General features: G+C 38.0%; 1 protein-coding gene across 7 annotated transcripts in view; it reads left to right on the forward strand.

The window, feature by feature from the left end:
- The first annotated feature begins 220 nt into the window (after nucleotides 1–220).
- The window catches only part of KLHL8 (kelch like family member 8), a 49515-nt gene continuing 27130 nt past the window's right edge, over nucleotides 221–22605 (forward strand). The window contains exons 1-4 of one of the 7 annotated variants that reach the window (XM_055086011.1): nucleotides 221–391; nucleotides 1551–1653; nucleotides 8777–8907; nucleotides 11137–11702. The gene's annotated coding sequence lies outside the window, so the exon portion shown is untranslated. Of the gene's footprint in view, nucleotides 392–1550; nucleotides 1654–8776; nucleotides 11703–22605 lie in introns of all 7 variants that reach the window. The other 6 variants (XM_055086012.1, XM_055086013.1, XM_055086010.1 and 3 more) reach the window with 6 other exon arrangements.

Consider the following 22605-nt stretch of genomic DNA (forward strand, 5'->3'; position numbering starts at 1 on the left):
CACAGGTATTTATGCCGTGGCCTATCTAAAAATGTGTTTTGGGGACGCCCGCTAGGCCCCGGCCCGTCAGCATCCGGCAGGATAACGCTTCCAGCCTGGTGAAAACTCCCGCTACCCAAGCGGAGCTGGGCTCGGAGAGCACGTGGGGCGGGGGCGGACCCCCGGAGGAGGTAATTGGAAACCACACTTCCCAGAGTGCTGTGCGCAGGCGCGGGTGAGAGGACGCCAGGCACCGGCTGGGCACAGCGAGGCCGCGCAGAAGAGAGCGCGTCCGTCGGGTTCTAGCGCGGTGCTGGTACGGCGCCGCTCGGGGCTGCGGGAACCTGAGAGCGCGGCTGCATCCTTGGCGAGGCCGGGAGGAACCGAGCGGAGGGACGAACCGAGGACTGAGGTAACCGGACGCTCGTTCCCCCTCACTCCCCTCTTCCTTTGTGCGGTGCTGTCCCCTCCTGCCAAGTCCTCCCTCACCACAAATCGTAGCGCCGCCCGGGCTCGCGCCTGTGGCGTGGGGAAACTCCAGCCCTGCGCGCAGTAACCCAAACTCCACAGCTGAGAGGGTTTGGGCCCATTAAACCGCTGCACGGTTTCTGTCGGTCCCACGGGGTCGCGTTCCCCGAGGGAAACCTCAGCCTCTGGCTCTGTCAGCTTCGCCAGCGGCCCCCTGGCTCGCTCCTCTGGGTTTTTCGAAGAAGTGAGGGGCAAGCAGGTGCTTTGCGGGGGTCCCGGGCATGAGCACTGCGGTGCGGCGGGCGCGGGTCCGGGGAGGGCGGCCCTACACCCCCGGGACCCGCGGCCTGTGGGGGTGGGGCAGGCAGGCTGACTCCGGGCCCTGCGGCGCCGGACGCGCGGCCCGCCGGGGGGTTAACCATGGTCCGGGATGCTCGCTCCGGGGGCTTGCTGCCCGCTCGGAGGGTTAGCCGCCCCTCCGGGACTGGCCCGCCTGAGGGGTTCGTGGCCCGTCGGGACTGGCCGGTCCGCGGGTCTCTCTGAGGATCGGACTGGCCGGTGTTGGGGGCTTGCAGCCCGCGCCCGGTGGACCATCCGCGGGGGTGGAGACCGGATCGAAGAGTGCCTCCCGGTGTGACACTAGAAACTGCAGCCTCTTTCAAAACACGCAGCTGCTCAGTGGAGTTGTTTTACAGTCGCGGATGCCTGCTCTCTCCTCCTTTCTCTCAGTTCTGGGCTTAGCTTGCTGGTTTCCTGCGGGAGGCGATTTATCTACTTCGCTCGAGTTTTCTAGCCCGTGGCTGGTCCTTTACTGGATTCGCACTGTCCTAGCGTTTGGGTGCCTGAGTTTGAAAAGCTTTTTGTATGTTTTCGCACTTGGCAGTGTTGGATCGGATGAGTTTTTGTAGGAAATTGAACTTTTCTCAGTATTCCTTCTAATCTGCATTAATAGCATAACTATGTTTGGCCCTTTACCTTATGCTAATGTTACCACTTTGGGAGGATTCTTTGGGAAAAAGTTCTTGAAAGACACTGGTTCGACACCGGTATTTTATTTGCTTGTTGCACGTTTTTTTCTTCGCATTGTTTTTTTTCCTGTGTAGGTTGATACTTGCTCGACTCTTGGTGTTCTTCATTTTCGTTCTATGAGGAAATCCTTTAACTCCACCTCCCTCGAGTCTTGATCCTGCCAGAGGGTAGACTTGGGTAAGCAGAGGATCTCTACTTGGCGGTGGCTTTTTTCATTGGCTGCTGCTTTTCCTCCTCCTTCCTAGGGGCACCCACTTTAGTTTGTCAGTCAACCCATGACCTACTTCAAACTTTCAGTCACTTTGTATATCGCCCTTAAGATGCGAAGAGTATGAACATAAATATCAAAAGAAATCTTAGGATACCATACTCTATTGCATTTAGATTCATCATGTTAACAGTTAAAGCTGTTAATTCTTTCAGCATTTGATAAGATTACTATTGTTTTCTAAGATGGTAATATATTCTGTAATAATTGCACATTCTGTATCCTGGCAGGAAATTTAATTCACAGCCAGTGAGGGCAATTTTAAAAAATACTATTTCCTCATTTGTTGAGAAGAAAGTGAGGTAGATAAATTAGAACCCCCCACCCTTTATCAAAATAGTTTAGAACAGTTTTAGGTTCATAGCAAATTTAAGTGGGAGGTACAGATTTCATATACCTTCTGCCCCCAATATGCCCCCTGCCTTGCCCTATGTATGCACAGTCTCCCCTAACAAAATCCCCACACCAGAATGGTACATTTGTTACACTCGATGAACCTGCATTGATACATCATCACCCAAAGTCCAGAGTTTACATGAAGGTTCACTCTTGGTGTTGTACTTTCTGTGGGATTAGACAAATGACCCTTTTCCAAAAAATCAAGAACTCTTAAAAGAGTTGTAGAGAACTGAAAATGGGTTTGTCATTTTGAAAAGATTAAAGGGGCTATTTTGAACGTCCTAAAAATTAATTTCAAATAGCTTTTGTGTTTTAAAACATTGGGTATTTAAACTGGTTTCTTATATTTTAATTTTCAACAAAGAGTCATTTATTTTTGTGTATTAAGAACTAAAGACTTGAGGGAGAAGAAATGCTTCCTAGAATAAGAAAATGTCATATATTTCAGTCCTGAAACTCATTAGCTTGAGAGTTTCTTCACTTTTCTGAAAAACATGTTTTATGTAAACCAATGAAGCAAGAGGAAATGGAACATTTGAAATATACGTTTTTTAAAAAATTGATGTCAATATTCAAGATACAACTACACTAAAATGTGACCCATTAGGCTTTTTTAAAAAAAAATCTATTTTATTTGGGTGAGGGGCTCTTGTGGAAGCATCAGGATATAATAACATATTGAGCTCAGTTCTGGAACTAGGCAACTCTGGATTAGAATACCAGCTCTTCAGTTGTTGGCTGTGTGACTCTGTCAAGTTATTTTCTGAACCTCTATTTCCTTAGCTGTAAAAGGGGGTAAAAATATTCATTTTTATAATGTGAAGTCATTTTATAAACTGTAATGCACTATCATATTCATCAGTATCATGCTATATTTCAAAATGTTGCCAGTGTAGTTTATTTTCTGTTGAATACTGCTTATGTAAGTACTGTCAAACTTTTTTTTTTAAGGGTTGGCTGTACAAGAGAGTTCATTGTCTGGTTATGAATAATTTAGTTCTTGTGAGTCAGAGGTAAAATTATGGAAGAGGGTCAAAGGGACCTTGAGAAAATTTCTACTTTGTCTGTGGTTCTTAACCTGGATCTATGGATGTGTCCATAAATGGTCTTAAGAGTCTGAATTCTGTGTAAATTTGTGTTTTTCTGGGGAGAAGACCCACAGCTTTCAATGTATGTTTAAAAGGAGTTCACGACCCTTTTTAAACTGAACTGAAGCATTAGCTTCAGTTATCTAAGGAGGTTTCTTTACTAGATATTTTGCAGATTATTTTTAAAATTATTTTTTTGGTAAAGGAAAGTGAACAGAATTTTGTGTGTTTGTGTATGTGTATACAGATAATCTTTGAAGCACTGTTTTTCTTCTAGAAATAGAGGTTGATATTTTTGATATCTTATATTCATACCAATAAGAGTGCGGCTGCTTATACCTGGAGCACACACCGCTGATTGATCCATTATTGTTAGGCAGATAATGTCCACTGCTCCTCCTACCCCTCCAGCCTTGATGGGCATTAAAATGCATGGCAAAGAATGTCACCCTAATACAATCCAGCATGTTAGAATATGATTTTGAAATGCTAAAAGATAATTTGGTTTGTTTACTCTAAAATTTGGACTTTTTTTCTTTTCTCAACAAAACACCAAATGCTAAAGAAAATTAAGTATTTTCTCTTCCAAACTAGATGATGATACTTACATAGTATATTTATGTTGTAATATTTCTCCTTATATAACACGGAATGTGAAGTTATATTGAATCCTAATTGATGATCATTATAACATTCAGCATTGCTAGTTTGGAAAGAATGTGAAATTTACAGTCAGCTTATGTAGATTAAATTTTAATTTGTGATTTTAATTATGACATTTAAAATTAATCTTATTTGCATTTTGGGAATTTCAGAAGTAGGTTAGTGTTCTAAGTTTGAGTTCATTCCTGTAATAGAGTTTGGAAGTAAGCTGTATCAAACTGCCCTATTTTCTTTGTTAGTGATAGATTGCTGGGCTATAAGGCTTTACATTGTGAAGCCAACTTCTGTTTCTGGGTCAGTTACCAGTAGCAGTCACAAGGTCTGAAGAGTATGAGGTGGATCAAGTGATGGTATACAAACTTATGAATGAGTGTATCCAGTAGAGTAATGTCTTTTAAAAAAATTATTAATTAATTAATTAATTTGTTTATTTGTCTGCGTCGGGTCTTAGTTGAGGCACGCAGGATGTTCGTTGAGGCATGCGGGATCTTTCGTTGAGGCGTGCGGGTTTTCTCTTCTGTAGTTGTGGTGCACCGGCTCCAGGGCGCGTGGGCTCTGTAGTTTGCGGCAGGTGGGCTCTCTCATTGAGGTGCATGAACTCAGCAGTTGTGGACCGCGGGCTTGGTGGGATCTTAGTTCCCTGACCAGGGATCAAACCCGCATCCCTTGCATTGGAAGGCAGATTCTTTACCACTGGACCACCAGGGAAGTCCCCCTCTTTTTTGAGTTTTTTTTTTTTTTCTTTTCCCTTTTGATATTGGTATTTTCATTTGATATCTGAATGCTTTTCAAAGTTCAAGGTTCTAAATAAATACTTGGGGATTTATAAAGTAGCAGAACTAGTTTAGCTCTCTAGATTTGCACTTTATAAAAGTAGTCTGAGAGGTCTATATGGATCTTGAAGATCAGTTAGAGATGAATGTCAGCATTTGCATAGTGTGTGTATATCTGTATACACACACATATATATATAAAAGTCACTGTGTTGCATCTTTAGTTATTTTAATGCAGAGGATTGCGTATTTCTTTAATAATGAAAGTTTGAGTTAAATTAATTGGATACAGAAAACAGGAATCATTTTAGCAAAAATTTTATCTATGGAAATACTGTCATGTTAAGAAGATCAGTGATTTTATAAGGGAAAAGAATCTGAAAAAAGAAAAAAATACGTATAAGTGAATCACTTTGCTGTTCACCTGAAACAAACACAACATTGTAAATCACCTATACTTCAATTTTTAAAAAATCAGTGATTTTATGTGTGTTCTCTTACTCTTGAACTTTAAAAAAAAATTCAAAAACATTTTCTGTATGGGGAGAATATTATTAACATCCATATTTTAGTTCTTAAAATCTATACATACCGTACAAAGATGTAGTTACACTCCCTGTACAAAGACAGTTAATGCCATCTTTGGACTAGTGTTAAGAGTTTTGGCTGTATAGTCATGCAAGCCTGTGTTGAGTCTTGGGCATTGCCACTTAATAGCTGTGTGACCTTGGGTAGGTTTCTTAACTTGTGTGAGCCTTATTGTCTACAACTGTAAATATAGGAATAATACCTCTTTGAGTTGTCCTGAGGAGTGGAATGAATAAATGTGAAATATCTAACTCAAATAATAGCAGTTACTTGTATAGCTTTTGTGCCAGACAATTTATTAAATCAGTCCTTATAACAATTTTATGAATTATGAAGTTTGTACTTTAACTGTCCTCATTTTTACAGGTGAAGAAACTGAGGCTGATAAAAGGTTGTATAATTTAACCAAAGTCATACAGTCATACATACAAAGTAGATAGTAAGCACTCAACTAATGCTGACTGTTGTTTATTTTTTTAAAAAGAAAGACTTAGAGTAATATAGCCAGTTCTCATCTTTTGCTATAGTGAAAAATGAATCTGAATGTAGATCATTATATAGCATATTTTATTTCTTTGCTGGAAAAAATGTTGATTGGAGGATTGTTTTCCTCACCAAGGGCTGAGGATCACATAATTTGTAAAAGTAATAATGTCCATTTATTGAATGCTTGCTGTGAACTAGATACAGGGCTAAGTACTTTACTTATACTACTTCATTTATCCTTCCCAACAGTCTTACAGAAAGCTGAGGCTCAGAGTGATTTTAAGTGACTTGCCCAAGGTTACACAACTAGTAGGGAATCTCAAAACTGGCTCTAAAGTCTGCTATTAACCACTAGTTTATGTGCCTTGTGTTAGATATGACTATAGATTTCTCTAAAAAGAAAGGCAACAGCTTAAATAATTTTAAATAGGAAAAAAGTACTCTCATAGTTTAGAACTAGAAGTACAGTAGGCCCTCTGTATCTGCAGATCCCATATATGCAGATTCAAGGAAACTCAGATCGAAAATATTCAAGAAAAAAAATTCCAGAAAGTTCCAAAAAGCAAAACTTGAATTAGCTGTGCTTTGGCAACTATTTACATAGCATTTACATTGTATTAGGTATTATAATTAATCCAGAGAGGATTTAAAGTATATGAGAGGAGGATGTACATAGGTTATATGCAAATACCATTCCGTTTTATATAAGGGACTTGAGCATCCTTGCATTTTGGTATGAAGGGCCGTGTCCTGGAACTAATCCCTCAGGATATCAAGGGAAGACTGTAAACAGCGATTTCCCAGATCTGTGGTTTTGTAGGCCAAACCCAGCTTGCTTCTGGTTGTGTAAAGTTTTATTGGAACACAACCACACTCATTACTTTAATATCTATGGGTGCTTTCCTACCACAATGGCATAGTTGAGTAGTTGTGACAGTCTCAATGACACATAAAGCCTGAAATATTTACTGTCTGGCCCTTTACAGAGAAAGATTGTTGACCCTGACCTAGACCAATGCTGTTCTTTTATAAATGAAGAAACCGAGACATGAAAGATTAGGTAACTTCCTAGTAATGCGGTTAGTTAAAATCCAATTCTCCTGATACCTAACTCACTGTTTTTTCTCCTATACCATGCTACTTCTTAAGTCCTATAAAATCAACAAGTGTACCATATAATCATTATATAAGGGACTTTAAAGTATTATAAAATGTTTATAATATATAGGAATATTTAACCTAGTTAAAACAGAATGCTAGCTATAATAAGAGTAAACATTTAGTCATTTCTCTTTCTTTCTTAGAATTTGAAGAGCTTTGGGATTATACTTTGTATAGCCCATGGCTTAAAGTTCTGCAGCCAGCTTTAAACTTATATTTCCTTATTTTCCTTCACAAATTTCTCTGTAAAAAATAGAGGCTTTGGAATTGTTTCATTAATTGATTGTAAACAGCAGTTCAAGTTAGAAACCTATCACATATACATCTATAAAATACAGATCATACAGTTTGTACCTAGTTTTTTCTACTTACTGTTACATTATCCATGAAGTTTTTAAGCATTGAGGTGATGTGATCAGATATGAATTTGGGAATGATAACTGGCAGCAGTAAGAAGGATGTATTGGGGAGAGAAGAGGCTGTGGGGAGGCTATAATAATAACTGTGAGATGATGGGGCCTGTGACTAAAGTGGTGTGGCTGGAGAAGCAAGGCCAACAATATGAGAAAAATTTAGGGAGCAGAGTGTATGAAACTTGGTTATAGTTGGATAAAGTAGAATGGGAACTTTGAGTACGTGTGAGCTATTGCATTCAATGGGGAGCCCTCTTGATCACGAAGGCTAGTTTAGGCTCTCCCATAATATCCAGCATATTTCTCTACTGTTGCCTTTACCACATTATTATTATAACCTGTTTGTGTCCCGTGTAGATGATTCAAGCTCCTTAATGGTGGGAATTATGTCATGTCTTATTCATCTTTTGGGGGGACAGATTATTTAAAAACATCAGATTATGCCTTTGCATACTTCTTTTTTTAAAGGAAAATACAAGAGATAGATTGGTTAAAGTATTTCTAAATTTCTTCACATTTAGGATCTGACTCTTGAAGCATTTTAATGAGTCACTTGTTTTTCCATTCATTATAATCTCATCCATCTAGAGGATTGATGATGCAGCCTTTCTTAAGTGTGCTGTATCATCTTCTGAGGGATTTTCGTCTAGGCCACTAACAACACCATTCTTCAGATTTTGATGTGGGTACTTTGTTGGTATGTAATACATGTTATTTTTGCATGTATCTTAGTAGCAAAACATAATACAGCCTCACCTATTGTGGCTACCTGCCTTTCTTGCGTCCCATAAAGTAGTGCTTTTCAGACTCTGTAGTGAAAGACTAGTTTGTGAACTAATACTTTGGAAAAGACAACAAAAATAAATTAATTACTGGAAAAATGAAATGAAAAAAGGACACACAAAATTCAAACTTCAATTTTTTATGAAATTCAACAGACATAAAATTACTTTCAAATATAACTTGCTATCAGAGTTTCTAGACACTCCATTTGTGTACTACCTCACTGCAGACCTGTTTAAAAAAAACGTTTGTGGACCAGATCCACTTTGAATAGTACTGGTAGTACTGCTGTAAAGCACTTTGTTGTTGCTTTTCATATTCATCTTTGAATTTCCAGAACCTGCAATATAACATGTGATGACTGATTGAATGATTAATATAAGACAGATGGTGTTTATCCTTAACACTGACAAGTGTTTGTTTTTTATTGAAATTTCTTGAAATGTTATAAAACCAAATGAGTAGTATATATCCTTAGTATATATATGCATATGTTGGTTTATGTGCTTATTTTGTAAAAATAAAAGGAAGTTCCCAAACTCCAAAGAGAAGACTGATTCTTGTATAGCCATGGTAACAATTAGTCATCAGAACCAATTTCAAATCTGCTTACTCAATAAATGACAGTTCTTTAGCATTCATTTTAACTCAGTGTAATAAATCAACAACTTCCCTTAGTGAACAAGATTTTGCAAGCCTCTGCAAGTCCATCAGCTACTGAACGCCACACTTCCTTGCAAGCTCTATGTAAGATTAGCAATGTGCTCTATTCAGAGGAACTATGCCTGACCAGCATGGCTCTCCCTGAAGTAAGTAATAATTATTACTTAGCTTTGTGTTTTTTGCTTTATTTCATATATTGAGTGGGAAATATCTCATCTTTTGACACTTGGAAACAAATTATTGGTAAATTAATTTTTTAGTAGGCTTCATGTTTTTATTCAAGTAATTATCATCTGTTATCTGAGTACAACCCTGTGACTTCTATGACATTCTCAAGTAATAATAATAGGGGCTCCTCTTAAGAGTTTGCAAATGCAATTCACATATTTAGGTAAACTTCAAGTCCTTTTTTTTTTTTTTTTTTTTTTGTGGTACGCGGGCCTCTCACTGTTGTGGCTTCTCCCGTCGCGGAGCACAGGGTCCGGGCGTGCAGGCTCAGCGGCCATGGCTCACGGGCCTAGCCGCTCTGCGGCATGTGGGATCTTCCCGGACCGGGGCATGAACCCGCATCCCCTGCCTCGGCAGGCGGACTCTCAACCACTGCGCCACCAGGGAAGCGCCCCCCCTTTTTTTTTAAACTGTTTTATACTAGACGTTTAAACTATTGTGACTGTAATAAATTAAGTGGTCCAGTTCAAACAAGGAAATAATTATTGGTAGTGAAGCATCAGTAGAATGCCTTCTCAATAAAACAGACTCTAAAATAGAAACCTCTTAGAAAATATACAGTGCAGTGAAAATGTTGTTTTTAGACCTGGGAAATGACAGTAGTATTTAGCAAGCAGACTCTGATAACAAATAACAATTGTATCTAAACATGCTAATGCTGAGAAACACATTTTTTTGTAAGTCACAGTAGTAAATTCTTGGAAGTTGCATGTACCTTTACTGAGTAGGAACTACCGAAGCTGTAATTCAGTTTGTCAAAGCAGCAGATTCTCCTTTAATTACTGGCATAATATATTTTTTTCTGGACCATTTGATTCAAAATTTAAAATCTCTATACTCTGCTTTTGTAAATAAAAAGGAAATAATGAGTATAGCTTAATTTTTTTCTGACTTAAAAGTAAAAAAATAAATTTTAAGAAACATTTAACTGTGAAATGAAGTAACTCAAAAATGTCTGCTAAGTGACATCCTTTATGATTGTGATTAAAATAATATATGCAGAATGCAGTGTTATTTTAAGATAATTTATATGTTGATTTGGATAATAGAAAAATAGTCTCCAGGGTTCATAATTAATCTGTTCATCCATTCCGTAAGTATTTTTAGTACCTCTATTTATGTGTTGTGCTCAACATGGGAACAGTAGGAGTGAGTAGAAAGTACCTTTATTTTGGGGACTTATATAGTGTTACGGGAAAGACTAATAGTGAATAGGCAATTATTACGAGTATTATAAATTTGACTAAAAAGTTGAGTATGGTATAATCCACTATATAAGTGCAATGGAAACTATGTGATTAAATTGTTATAGGAGCACAGAGGAAGTACACCCAATCCAGGCTAGGAATAAGGGAGATTTTCAGGGCTGGCCTTTTTGAGCAAATGAACCTCACCTGAGCCTTAAGAAATGAGTAAGAGTCAGTTGATAAGACTGGGAGTTGGTAAAGGGCATTTCTAAATGAGAAGATAGCCTGAACAGAGGCAGAGAGGTATGAAATAGCATGAAGTGTGTGGAGAATTACATGCAGTCATGTTTTCCTCTATACAACATAAGGTGGGGTTTACCATCTTATTTCACAAATCCACACGAGTTAAGTTTGGTAAATACACATTCTCTGTCAACTTTCAGATATAGCTCTAAAATTAATCAGAAACTGCTATAAAATATATTTAGTATCATTTAAAGTCTTCTTCTAACTGAATTGTAAAGAGTACAAACTAAGGTTATTTTAAAGAAGAATGAGTCTAAATAGCACTATTGCTGCCTGTAGTAAGTACTGCATCAGTAACTATATAGCATTGAGTTTATTTTAGAGGTGCTTTCAATCAAAGTGCCATTTGAAATTCTACTTAGTCCTCTTCTGATTAATATTTAGTAAAAAAGTCACTCTGCCTGTGAAGACCTTTCTGAGGATAATACAGTATGAGTTAATACAGTATTGTGCATAATAGTATTTCATCTTGATAGTACATGCTAAAATGTCAGATTATAAATGCAAAGAAGTTTGAAAAAAGAGAATAAAGTGGGCTGACTTAACATAGTAGTACCTTTATGCTTTTGCTGTAAGGCCTCTTTTCTGTGATTCATTGTAAATTGTTGTGTTTACGTGTAAAAGTACATTATTTTTGTTGTGTATTTCCTGCAGTGAACCAGTAAAACCTGTCTTCTTCTGTTTGAAGTATTTTTTTCTTCAGAACTTCCTATTTTGTTGGTTGATATGACTTTACTGGCTCTTAGAGGAACAATAACAATGGCCTCAACTTCCCTGTCTCAATGCCATAATGTGCCAGGGTATGATAGAAACAAACTTCCATGAACCATCTCTCTTTTTTTCTGGTGTTTTTAATCTCTTAATATATTGGGAGAAGGAGGAGTATCATCTTTTTTTCTTCCTAGGAGTCAGAATCTTAGATACATTAAAAAAAATTCTGGGTTAGAGTTTAGGTGGAGTTACACTTGCACTCATTATTAATACGCAGTCTTTATAAGTCCCACAGTCAGTTCTTATTAGGATGTTATCTTTTTTTTTTTTAACGTCTTTATTGAATTTGTTACAGTAATGCTTCTGTTTCTTATGTTTTGGTTTTTTGGTCGCGAGGCATATGGGATCTTAACTTCCCAACCAAGGATTGAACCTGCACCCCCTGCATTTGGAAGGCAAAGTCTTAACCACTGGACCACCAGGGAAGTCCCTCTGCTAAGTTCTATAGAGTGAGTGTCTTAGAGTAAATATTTTTTTCCTGCTCCTGTCTTCCTGTTCTACTTTATATAATAGACTTTTAAAAAAGTTGAAAACATTGCATTCTTTAAATAGACCATTTTAAAAGAATTTAGTATAGAAAGTTTTTGAGCTGTTGTGTCTTGCCCAAATCTGATGTCAAATGTAAAAGTAATTTTATGAAAATGAATATTTGTTAATGCCCTTTTTATAGAGCAGTCCTCTGACAAAGGAAATAATTTTATGACCGTAATAAAGCCTTTTACTAGATAGAAGTTAGAGTAGTTTGATATAAGGTAAGATACGTAGATGTTTTTGAGACATAATCTTTTCAAAGAGTTCACACTGTATTAAGCAGATATGTCTAAAACACAAGGGGAAGAAAAGTGAATGAATTAGAGAAGTCAAAGTACTATTTGTGTTCATAGAAGGGAGATCACATCCCATTGGAAGAATTAGAGAAGACTTCATGAAAGAAGCATTACTTAATAAGCTAGGCTTTCACATCATTGCCCCATGAGGAACAGCTTGAGGACTTGTACATAAACTTGAGGAAAATGGAAAAGTGAAGTCTGTGATATAGTAGAAGAATGGGCTTAATCAGAACTGAATTGAAACCCTAGCTCCCACCATTTAAAAAAAAATTAATTTATTTTATTTATTTATTTTTGGCTTCATTGGGTCTTTGTTGCTGCACGTGGGCTTTCTCTAGTTGCGGAGAGTGGGGGCTACTCTTCGTTTCGGTGTGCGTGCTTCTCATTGTGGCTTCTCGTTGTGGAGCACGGCTCTAGGTGTGCGGGCTTCAGTAGTTGTGGCACACGGGCTTAGTTGCTCTGCAGCATGGGGGATCTTCCTGGACCAGGGCTCGAACTTGTGTTCCCTGCATTGGCAGGTGGATTCTTAACCACTGTGCCACCAGGGAAGTCCCTTCCACCGTTTTCTACCTGTGTGATGGCAAGTCAGGGATGTTTAGGCCATCTATAATGTAGTTGTGATGCTTAAATGACAGGGTATATACAGTCTGCCCTCTGTATCTGAAGGTTCTGCATCTGTGGAAAGGGAGGGCCAACTGTATTATGCCACTTTGTATAAGAGACTTGAGCATCATTGGATTTTGGTATTTGAGGGGGGTCCTGGAACCAGTCCCCTGTGGATACTGAGGAACAACTGTATATGTAAGATTTCTGGAAAAATATGTGATACATAGTGGTTTGGTAAATAGTGTTTCCCCTCCATTTCCCTACTTTATGTCAAAAATTTATGGAGGAAAAGACTGGGAGGTAGGCTGGAGTCAGAGCAAGGAGAGCCTTGAATGCCTGGATAAGCTGTTGAAATACATAACATTAAGCAGTTTGGAAGTGACACTTAGAGCTAGGTAAATCTGGCAGCCTTGCCCTTGATAGATGTTTAGGGATGGGACAGAGGGGCATGGTGATTGGTTAATGGAAGGTATGAATTAGAGTACAGTGAAAGAGAGTAGAGTTCAGTGAGAGTAGGAAGAAAGAGATGAATAGGGGAGAGATTTTTCCCAAGTAGAAATCAAGGGAATTAAAACTGATGGGTGGGCTTCCCTGGTGGCACAGTGGTTGAGAGTCCGCCTGCCAATGCAGGGGACATGGGTTCGTGCCCCGGTCCAGGAAGATCCCACATGCTGCGGAGCGGCTAGGCCCGTGAGCCATGGCTGCTGAGCCTGCGCGTCCGGAGCCTGTGCTGCGCAACGGAAGAGGCCACAACAGTGAGAGGCCCGCGTACCACAAAAAAACAAACAAAAACAACAACAACAAAAAAACCTGATGGGTTATGTAAGTCAAAAAAGGAGTCAGATTGGCTCAGGATTTGAATTAGGGCAACTGAAAAAATGGTGTTCCCACTTGCAAAAGCAGAGGAATTAGAAAAAATAGCTGGTTTTACAAGGGAGAATTAGACTTCGATTTTTCATGTATTTTTGTTCTGTGATTCTGTTTCACTTGCAGTATGCTCTGAACAGTAGTGCAGGGGTTAACAGCACAGACACTTGGAGTCCTGCTGGCTAGGTTTGAGTCCTGACTCCACCACTTAAAATTATTATATCTTCTTGGTGAATTGACCCTTTTATGTATGTAGTGTCTTTTTTTTTTTATTGTGGTAAAAAACTCACAACAAAATTTCCCATCTAAACCATTTTTTTTTTTTTTTGCGGTACGCGGGCCTCTCCACTGTTGTGGCCTCTCCCATTGCAGAGCACAGGGTCCGGACGCGCAGGCTCAGCAGCCATGGCTTACGGGCCCAGCCGCTCCGCGGCATGTGGGATCCTCCCGGACCGGGGCACGAACCCGTGTCCCCTGCATCGGCAGGCAGACTCCCAACCACTGCGCCACCAGGGAAGCCCTAAACCATTTTTAAGTGTACAGTACCTTAGTGTTAACTGTGTTTACATTGTGCAAAACTGAAATGCTTATACCCATTGAACGACAGCTCTTCTTTTTCCCCACCCCTCAGCCTCTGGTAACCACCATTTTATTTTTTTCTAAGAATATGACTACTTTAGATACCTCATATAAGTGGATTCATGCAGTATTTGTCTTTTTTGTGATGGCCTTATTTCACTTAGCATAAATGTCCTGAAGGTCCATCTGTGTTGTGGCATGTAACAAGTTTCTCCTTTTTTTTAAGACTGAATAATACTCATTCTATGAATAATACTCATTCTATGTGTATACCACTTTTTCTTTATCCATTCATCCACTGATGGGCATTTAGGTTGCTTCTACCTCTTGGCTATTGTGAATAATGCTGCAGTGAACATGGTTATGCAAATATATCTTCTATGTCCTGTTTTCAGTTCTTTTGTATATATACACAGAAGTGGGATTGCTGCATGATGTGGTAATTCTATTTTAGATTTTTGCGGAACTGACATACTGTTTATGTTCTGTTTGTACTGTATTAATATTCCCAGCAACAGTGTGTAAGGATTCCAGTTTCTCCACAACTTGGCCAGCATTTGTTATTTTCTGTTTGTTTTGAAAGTGTGAGGTGGTATCTCAGGTGATTTTGATTTGCATTTCCCTGATGATTAGTGATGTTAAGCACCTTTTTGTATGTTTATTGGCCATTTGTATTTCTTTGGAGAAATGTTTATTCAAGTTCTTTGCCCATTTTTAATTGGATTATCAGTTTTTTATTGTGAGTTATAGGAGTTTATTATGGATATTAACCCCTTATCAGGTATATGGTTTACAAATATTTTCTGCCATTCTGTGGGTTGCCTTTTTACCCTGTTGATTGTTTCCTTTGCTGCACAGAAGTTTTAAAGTTTGATATAGTCCCATTTGTCTATTTTTTTTCTTTTGTTGCTGGTGCTTTTAGTCGTATATCCAAGAAATCATTGCCAAATCCAGTGTCATAAAGTGTTTTCCCCATGTTTTCTTCTAGGAGTTTTATAGTTTCAGGTCTTACATTTAGATCTTTAATATACTTTGGGTTAATTTTTGTGTATGGTGTAAGGTAAGAGTCAAACTTTATTCTTTTGCATGTGGATATCCATGTTTTATATACTGTCTTTTTTTTATCACTAGTAATTTTCTTTGCTCTGAAGTTTGTGTTTGATAATGCAGCCACTTCCATTTTCTTTACTATTACTATTAGCATGGTATATCTTTTTCTATCCTTTTAACTTATTTGTATCTTTATACTTGAAGTGGCTCTTTTCTTGTAGGCAACTTATAGTTAGGTCTCATTTTTTTTTTCCCCCATTTTTTCTTATCCAGTCTGTCTTTTTTTTTAGCCTTTATTTGAGGTAATTGTAGATTCACATGCAGTCATAAGAAATAATAGATCTTGTATATCCTTCACCCAGTTTCCCTCAATGCTAATATCTTGCATAACTTTAGAACAATATCACCAAAGAATTGACATTAATATAGTCTGCTTACCTTATTCAGATTTCTCCTGTTTTACATGCACTAATTTATGAATGTATATGTTATCACATGCGTAAATTCATGTGACCACTACCACAGTCAAGATATAGTGTAGTTCTTGGGCTTCCCTGGTGGCGCAGTGGTTGAGGGTCCGCCTGCCAACGCAGGGGACGTGGGTTCGTGCCCCGGTCCGGGAAGATCCCACATGCCACGGAGTGGCTGGGCCCGTGAGCCATGGCTGCTGAGCCTGTGCGTCCGGAGCCTGTGCTCCACAACGGGAGAGGCCGCAACAGTGAGAGGCCCACGTACCGCAAAAAAAAAAATTTATAGTTCTATCACAAATATCTTTTGTGGTACCCATTTACAGCCCCAGCCGCTCCTCTTCCTTCTTCTTTCCCTAGCCCCTGGCAGCCACTAATCTTTTCTCCATCTCTATAATTTTGTCATTTCAAGATTGTTACATAAATGGAATCATATAGTATGTAACTTTTTGAGACTGTTATTTTTTCATGCAGCATAATTTTATATGTTTCAATGGCTTATTCTTTTTTTATTGCTGAGTAGTATTCCTGAGTCTCTGCCTTTTAGTTGGGGGTGTTTAGACCACTTATATTTAACATGATTATTGACATAGTTGGGTTTAAATCAGCCATCCTTCTCAGGTTTTGGCAAACTATGACCCAAGGGCCAAATGACACCAACTGTTTTTATAAATTAAGTTTTACTGAAATACATCTATGCTCATTTATTTACTATTGTCTGTGGTTGCTTTTGTGCTACATTGGCAAAGTTGAGTAGTTGTGATAGAGATTTACCATCTGCGAAGCCTGAAATACTTACTATCTGACTGTTTACTGAAGAGGTTTTCAACTACAAATTGGGGTATTTGTTGTCTATTTGTTCCATCTGTTCATTGTTTATTCTGCATCAGAAATGTGAGCTTAAAAGATATTAGAGTGGTTGCTGCCAATTAGAACATCTACACATGCTTTCCTCTGATAAAATTTTAGACCTGACAGAAGGTGTCTGTATTAGTTCTCTACTGTGTTTAGCAGACTACCATTAACTTAGTGGCTTAAAATGACACACATTTATTATCTTTCGGTTTCTGTGAGTAAGGAGTCTGGCTTATCTGGGTCCTCTGCTCAAGATCTCACAAAAGCTGCAGTCAGAGTGTGGGCCAGTCTTTGTTATCCTATGGATGCTTAACTATGGAAAAAATCTACTTCCAAACTCATTTAGGTGGTTGGGAGAATTTCTTTGTAGTTGTGTGACTGAGGACCCTAACTTTTTACTGACAGTCAGGTGGAGGCCTCCCTTAGGTCCTGGGGATTGCCTATAGTTTCCTGCTACGTGGCTCTCTCCATGGCACTTAGCTACTTCAAGGCTTGCAGGAGAGGGTCTCCCACAACCTTATATAATGTAACATAATCAAGAGAGTGACAGTTCATCACCTTTCCATATTCTGTTGGTTAGAAGCAAGTCACAGGTTCTTCTCATACTCAAGGGGATTATATGAAGGCATGACTCATTGGGGGTCACCATCATGTGTCCACCACAGTAACTTTAAGAAGATATTAATAACTATTGGGGGGCTTCCCTGGTGGCGCAGTGGTTGAGAGTCTGCCTGCTGATGCAGGGGACACGGGTTCGTGCCCCGGTCCAAGAAGATCCCACATGCCGCGGGGCGGCTGGGCCCGTGAGCCATGGCCGCTGAGCCTGCGCGTCCGGAGCCTGTGCTCCGCAACGGGAGAGGCCACAACAGTGAGAGGCCCGCGTACCACAAAAAAAAAAAAAAAAAAAAAAAAAACTATTGGGATTTCCCTGGAGGTCCAGTGGTTAAGACTCCGCACTCCCAATGCAGGGGGCACAGGTTCGATCCCTGGTTGGGGAACCTAAGATCTTGTATGCTGCGTGGCACAGCCAAAAAAAAAAAGGGTATTAATAACTATAATCTGTAGTCTTACGTTGACCATTTTGGTTCCTGTCAAAAGTGGGAAATAGTTGATGCAGTTAACAATAAAGAGGTAATACAGGAAAAGACTAGTTAAGGTATTTATCGTTTTTAGAAACTGCATAATAAGTGAAGCTTCCACGCTAATACCAGTATTTGCAAAATGGGTCATACTTTCATAAGCACTTGTAAATCCATTATTGCGTTTGATATAATTCTCAGAATAGTCTTATGAAGTAGATAGGTATACCTGTTTACAGATAAAGAAATTGAGGTTAGCAAAGCCTTCAAAAAAAAAAAAAAGCCAGTAAGTGGTATAATCACGGATTTTAACTTAAAGTCTCTTTGTTTCTATCACTAAAATAGTATTGTAGCATAGAACTATTGGTGGTGTGAATAGTCATCAAATATGCTTTGATAATGAGTAAGTTTGACTTTATGTAAATACTAGTAAATTCGATGTGAAAATGCAAATAAAATGGGATTTTTATAATGCAAGTGTCCGTGTTTAGCAACACCATATCTCTAATACCCAGAATATTTCTGTAAGGTAAGTCGGTTTCTCTGTTTCACAGAGGAGATAACTAAAGTTTAAGCAGATTGTCATTTACCCAAGGTTACTCAGTTGGTAAATGGTGGAACCATGATCTGACCTCAAAATCTAGGATGAATCTATTTCAGTCAAAATAACCTCTGTTTTTGCTTTGCATCATCGGATAGTCTTTAAACTTAAAATTTTTAGCTCATAGCCTCTCTTTTTGGAGATAGTGCATTCCACATCCTGAAAGTCATGTGCTATTGAATTATTCTCAAATTAGATTTTTTAAATGTGATAAAATACACATAGCATAAAATTTACCATCTTATTTTTAAGTGCATGTTTCAATGGTATTAAATACATTCACATTGTTATGCCATCATCACCACCATCCATTCCTATAACTCTTTTCATCTTGTAAAACTGAAACTCTGTACCCATTAAACAAGCCCCCCATTCTCCTCTCCCCACAGCCCTTGGCAACCATCATTATACTTTGTGTCTTTATGATTTTGACTACTTGTACCTCATATATTGAATCATACAGTTTATCTTTTTTTGACTGGCTTATTTCACTTAGCATAATATCTTTAATGTTCTCAAGGTTCTCCACATTATAGCATATTGCAGAATTTCCTTTTTAAGGCAGAATAATATTTCATTGTATGTATATACCACATTTTGCTAATCCGTTTATTTGTCTATGGACATGGGTTGCTTCCATGTTTTAGCTATCGTGATTAGAACTGTTATGAACATGGGTGTATAAGTATCTCTTCAAGACCTTGCTTTCAGAGTCACAGACATAGAAAACAAACTTATGGTTACCAAAGGGGAAATGAGGAGGGGAGGGATAAATTAGGTTGGAATTAACATATAGATAACCAACAAGGACCTACTGTATAGCACAGGGAACTATATTCAGTATTTTATAATAACCTATTAGGGAAAATAATCTGAAAAAGAATATATACTATATACATATGTGTATATGTGACTGAATCACTGTACTGTACACCTGAAACTAACATGACATTGTAAATCAGCTGTACTTCAATTTAAAAAAAAGATCTTGCTTTCAATTCTTTTGGATATATATCCAGAAGTGGAATTGCTGCATGATATGGTAATTCTATTTTAAATTTTTTGAGGAACTACCACATTGTTTTCCACAGTGGCTGTACCATTTTATATTCCCACCAATAGTACACAGGGGTTCCAGTTTCTCCCCATCCTTGCCAACACTTGTTGGCTTTGGTATCAGGGTAATGCTGGCCTCATAGAATCAGTGAGGAAGTGTTTCTTCCTCTTCAATTTTTTGGAAAAGTTTGAGAAGGAATGGTATTAGTTCTTTAAATGTTCGGTAAAATTTACCAGTGAAGTCATAAGGTCCAGGGCTTTTATTTGTTGGGAGATTTTTGATTACTGATACAATCTCTTTACAAGTTATAGGTCTATTCAGATTTTCTATGTCTTTGTGATTTAGTCTTAATAGGTTTTGTGTTTCTAGGAACTTGTCCTTTTCATCTAGGTTATCCAATTTGTTGCTGTACAGTTCATAATTTTCTCTTATAGTTCTTTTTATTTCTTTAGAATCAGTAGTAATGTCCCCATTTTCACTTCTGAATATAGTGATTTGAGGCTTATCTCTTTTTTCTTTTTTTTTCAATTTTATTTATCTTTGGCTGTGTTGGGTCTTCATTGTTGCGTGGGGCTTTCTCAAGTTGTGACGAGCAGGGGCTACTCTTTGTTGCGGTGCATGGGCTTCTCATTGCGGTGCCTTCTCTTTTTGTGGAGCCCGGGCTCTAGATGCACAGGCTTCAGTAGTTGTGGCACATGGGCTCAGTAGCTGTGTCCCGCAGGCTGTAGAACGCAGGCTCAGTAGTTGTGGCACACAGGCTTAGTTGCTCCACGGCATGTGGGATCTTCCTGGACCAGGGATTGAACCCATGTCCCCTTCTTTGGCAGGCGTATTCTTAACCACTGCACCACCAGGGAAGTCCCTCTCTTTTTTTCGTAGTCTGTCTAGCTGAAGTTTTGTCAATTTTGTTGATCTTTTCAGAGAACCAACTTTTGGCTTGATTGACTTTCCTCTATTGTTTTTCTGTTCTCTGTTTAATTTCTCTTTGCTCAGACCTTTGTTATTTACTTCCTTCTGCTAGGTTTGGGTTTAGTTTATTCGTCTTTTTTCTAGTTCCTGAGGTTTTAAAGTTAAGTTGTTGATTTGATGGGTTTTTTTTTTTGGATGTGTTTAAAACTGTAAATTTCCCCCTTAGTGGGAAATTAGCTTAGCTTTCACTGCATCTCATGTTTTAGTATGTTGTGTTTTTGTTTTCATTTGTCTCTAAGTATTTTCTAATTTCTCTGTGATTTCTTCTTTGATCCATCAGTTGTCTAAAATTGTGTTAATTTCCACAATTTTGTAAATTTTTCATTTTTGTTATTGATTTCTAACTTCATTGTGTTGTGGTTAGAGAAGATACTTGTTATATCTATCTTTTAAAATCTATTGAGTCTTAATTTGTGGCCTAATATGTCGTCTCTCCTGGAAAATGTCCCATGTGCATGCACTTGAGAAGAATGTGTATTCTGCTGTTGTTGGGTAGTGTTCTGTATATGTCTGTTAGATCTAGTTGGTTTATTGTGTTAAGTCCTATTTTCCATACTTATGTCTGGTTGTTTTGTTCATTATTGTGAGTAGGGTATTGAAGTCTCCAACTATTATTGTAGAACTGTCTGTTTCTCCCTTCATTTCTTAGTTTTTCCTCCATATGTTTTCATGACTTGTCATTATATATGTAAATGTTTATAATTGTATCTTCTTGCTGTATTGAACCTTTTATTAATATATACTGTCCTTTTTTGTTTCTTGTAACATTTTTAATTTAAAATCTTATTTTTGTCTGATACTAGTGTAGCCACTTTGGCTCTTTTTTTGGTTACTGTTTGCATGGAATATTTTTTTCAATCCTTTTCATTTCAACCTGTTTGTGGTTTTGGATCTCAAATGAGTCTTGTGTAGACAGCATATAATTGGATCATGTGTTTTTATTCATTCTGCCTATCTCTGTCTTTTGATTGGAGTGTTTCATTGACGTTTGTAGTAATTACTGATTAGGAAGGACTTATTTCTGGTATTGTGCTATTTGTTTCGTATGTGCCTTAGAGCTTTTTGAGCCTCATTTCCTGTATTACTGTCTTCTTTTGTGTTTAGTTGATTTTATTTGTAGTGAAATGTTTTTAAGTTCCTTCCTTATTTTCTTAAGTGTATACTCTATAGGCATTTTCTTTGTGGTTATCATGAGGATTACATTTAACATCCTAAAATTATACTACTCTAATTTGAATTTATACTAGCTTAGCTTCAGTAACAGACAAAAACTCTGCTTCTTTACAGTTTCATCTCTACCCTTTTCAGTTGTTGATGTCACAGAATTGCATCTTTATACATTGTGTGTCTAAAAACATGAACTAAAAATTCAAATTATTAAAATTGTTTAATTTAAATTTTATTTAAGTTCTGTTTTTTTACTTATTATTTTAAGTATTCTCCTAAGTTATGTAGGAAACATGATTTGTTGTAACAAAGCAAAATTACAGTAAAACTAGCTTTTTACATTAATAATTCTTTAAAAATGTATTTGTCTCTCAAATATAAAAAGTACAGTTACAAACCACTGTTACAATAATACTAGCTTTTCTAATTACCCATATATTTACTTTTATATTCATATGGCTTTGAGTTACTGTCTAGTGTTCTTTCATCTCTTTCATCTTGTAGGTCTCCCTTGAGTTGCAGACCAGGTCTAGTGATCATGAACTCCCTCAGCTTTTGTTTATCTGGGTGTGTCTTACTTTCTCCCTCACTTTTGAAGGACAGTTTTGCTGGATCTAGATCCTTCATTGACACATTTTGTCTTTTAGTACTTTTAACATATCCGCCCATTGTCTTTTGGCCTCCAAAGTTTCTGATGAGAAATCTGCTGATAATCTTATTGAGATCACTGGTATGTGATGATTCACTTTTCTTCTTGTTTTCAAGATTCTCTCTTTAGCTTTTTGGAAGTTTGATTATAATATGTCTTGGTGTAGGTCTCTTTGAGGTCATATTTTTTGGAGTCTCTTGGATGTTTATGTTCATGTCTTTCATTAAATTCGGGAAGTTTTCAGCCATTATTTTTTCAAATATTCTCTCTGCCCCCTTCTCTGTCTTTTTTCCTTCTAGGACTCTCATGATATGTATGTTGATCTGTTTGATGGTGTCCCACAGGTCCCTTAGGTGCTGTTTATGTTTCTTCAATCTTCCTGTTTGTCAGACTTGATAATTTTCATCATCTTAGCTTCAACTTTGCTAAATCTTTGTTCCACCTGCCCAGATCTGCCTTCAAATCCCTCTAATGAATTTTTTTTTACATTTATTTATTTTTGGCTGCATTGGGTCTTCATTGCTGCACATGGGCTTTCTCTAGTTGTGGCGAGTGGGGTCTGCTCTTTGTTGTGGT

Source organism: Physeter macrocephalus, chromosome 7 (assembly GCF_002837175.3).
Source record: "Physeter macrocephalus isolate SW-GA chromosome 7, ASM283717v5, whole genome shotgun sequence".
Taxonomy (NCBI): domain Eukaryota; kingdom Metazoa; phylum Chordata; class Mammalia; order Artiodactyla; family Physeteridae; genus Physeter; species Physeter macrocephalus.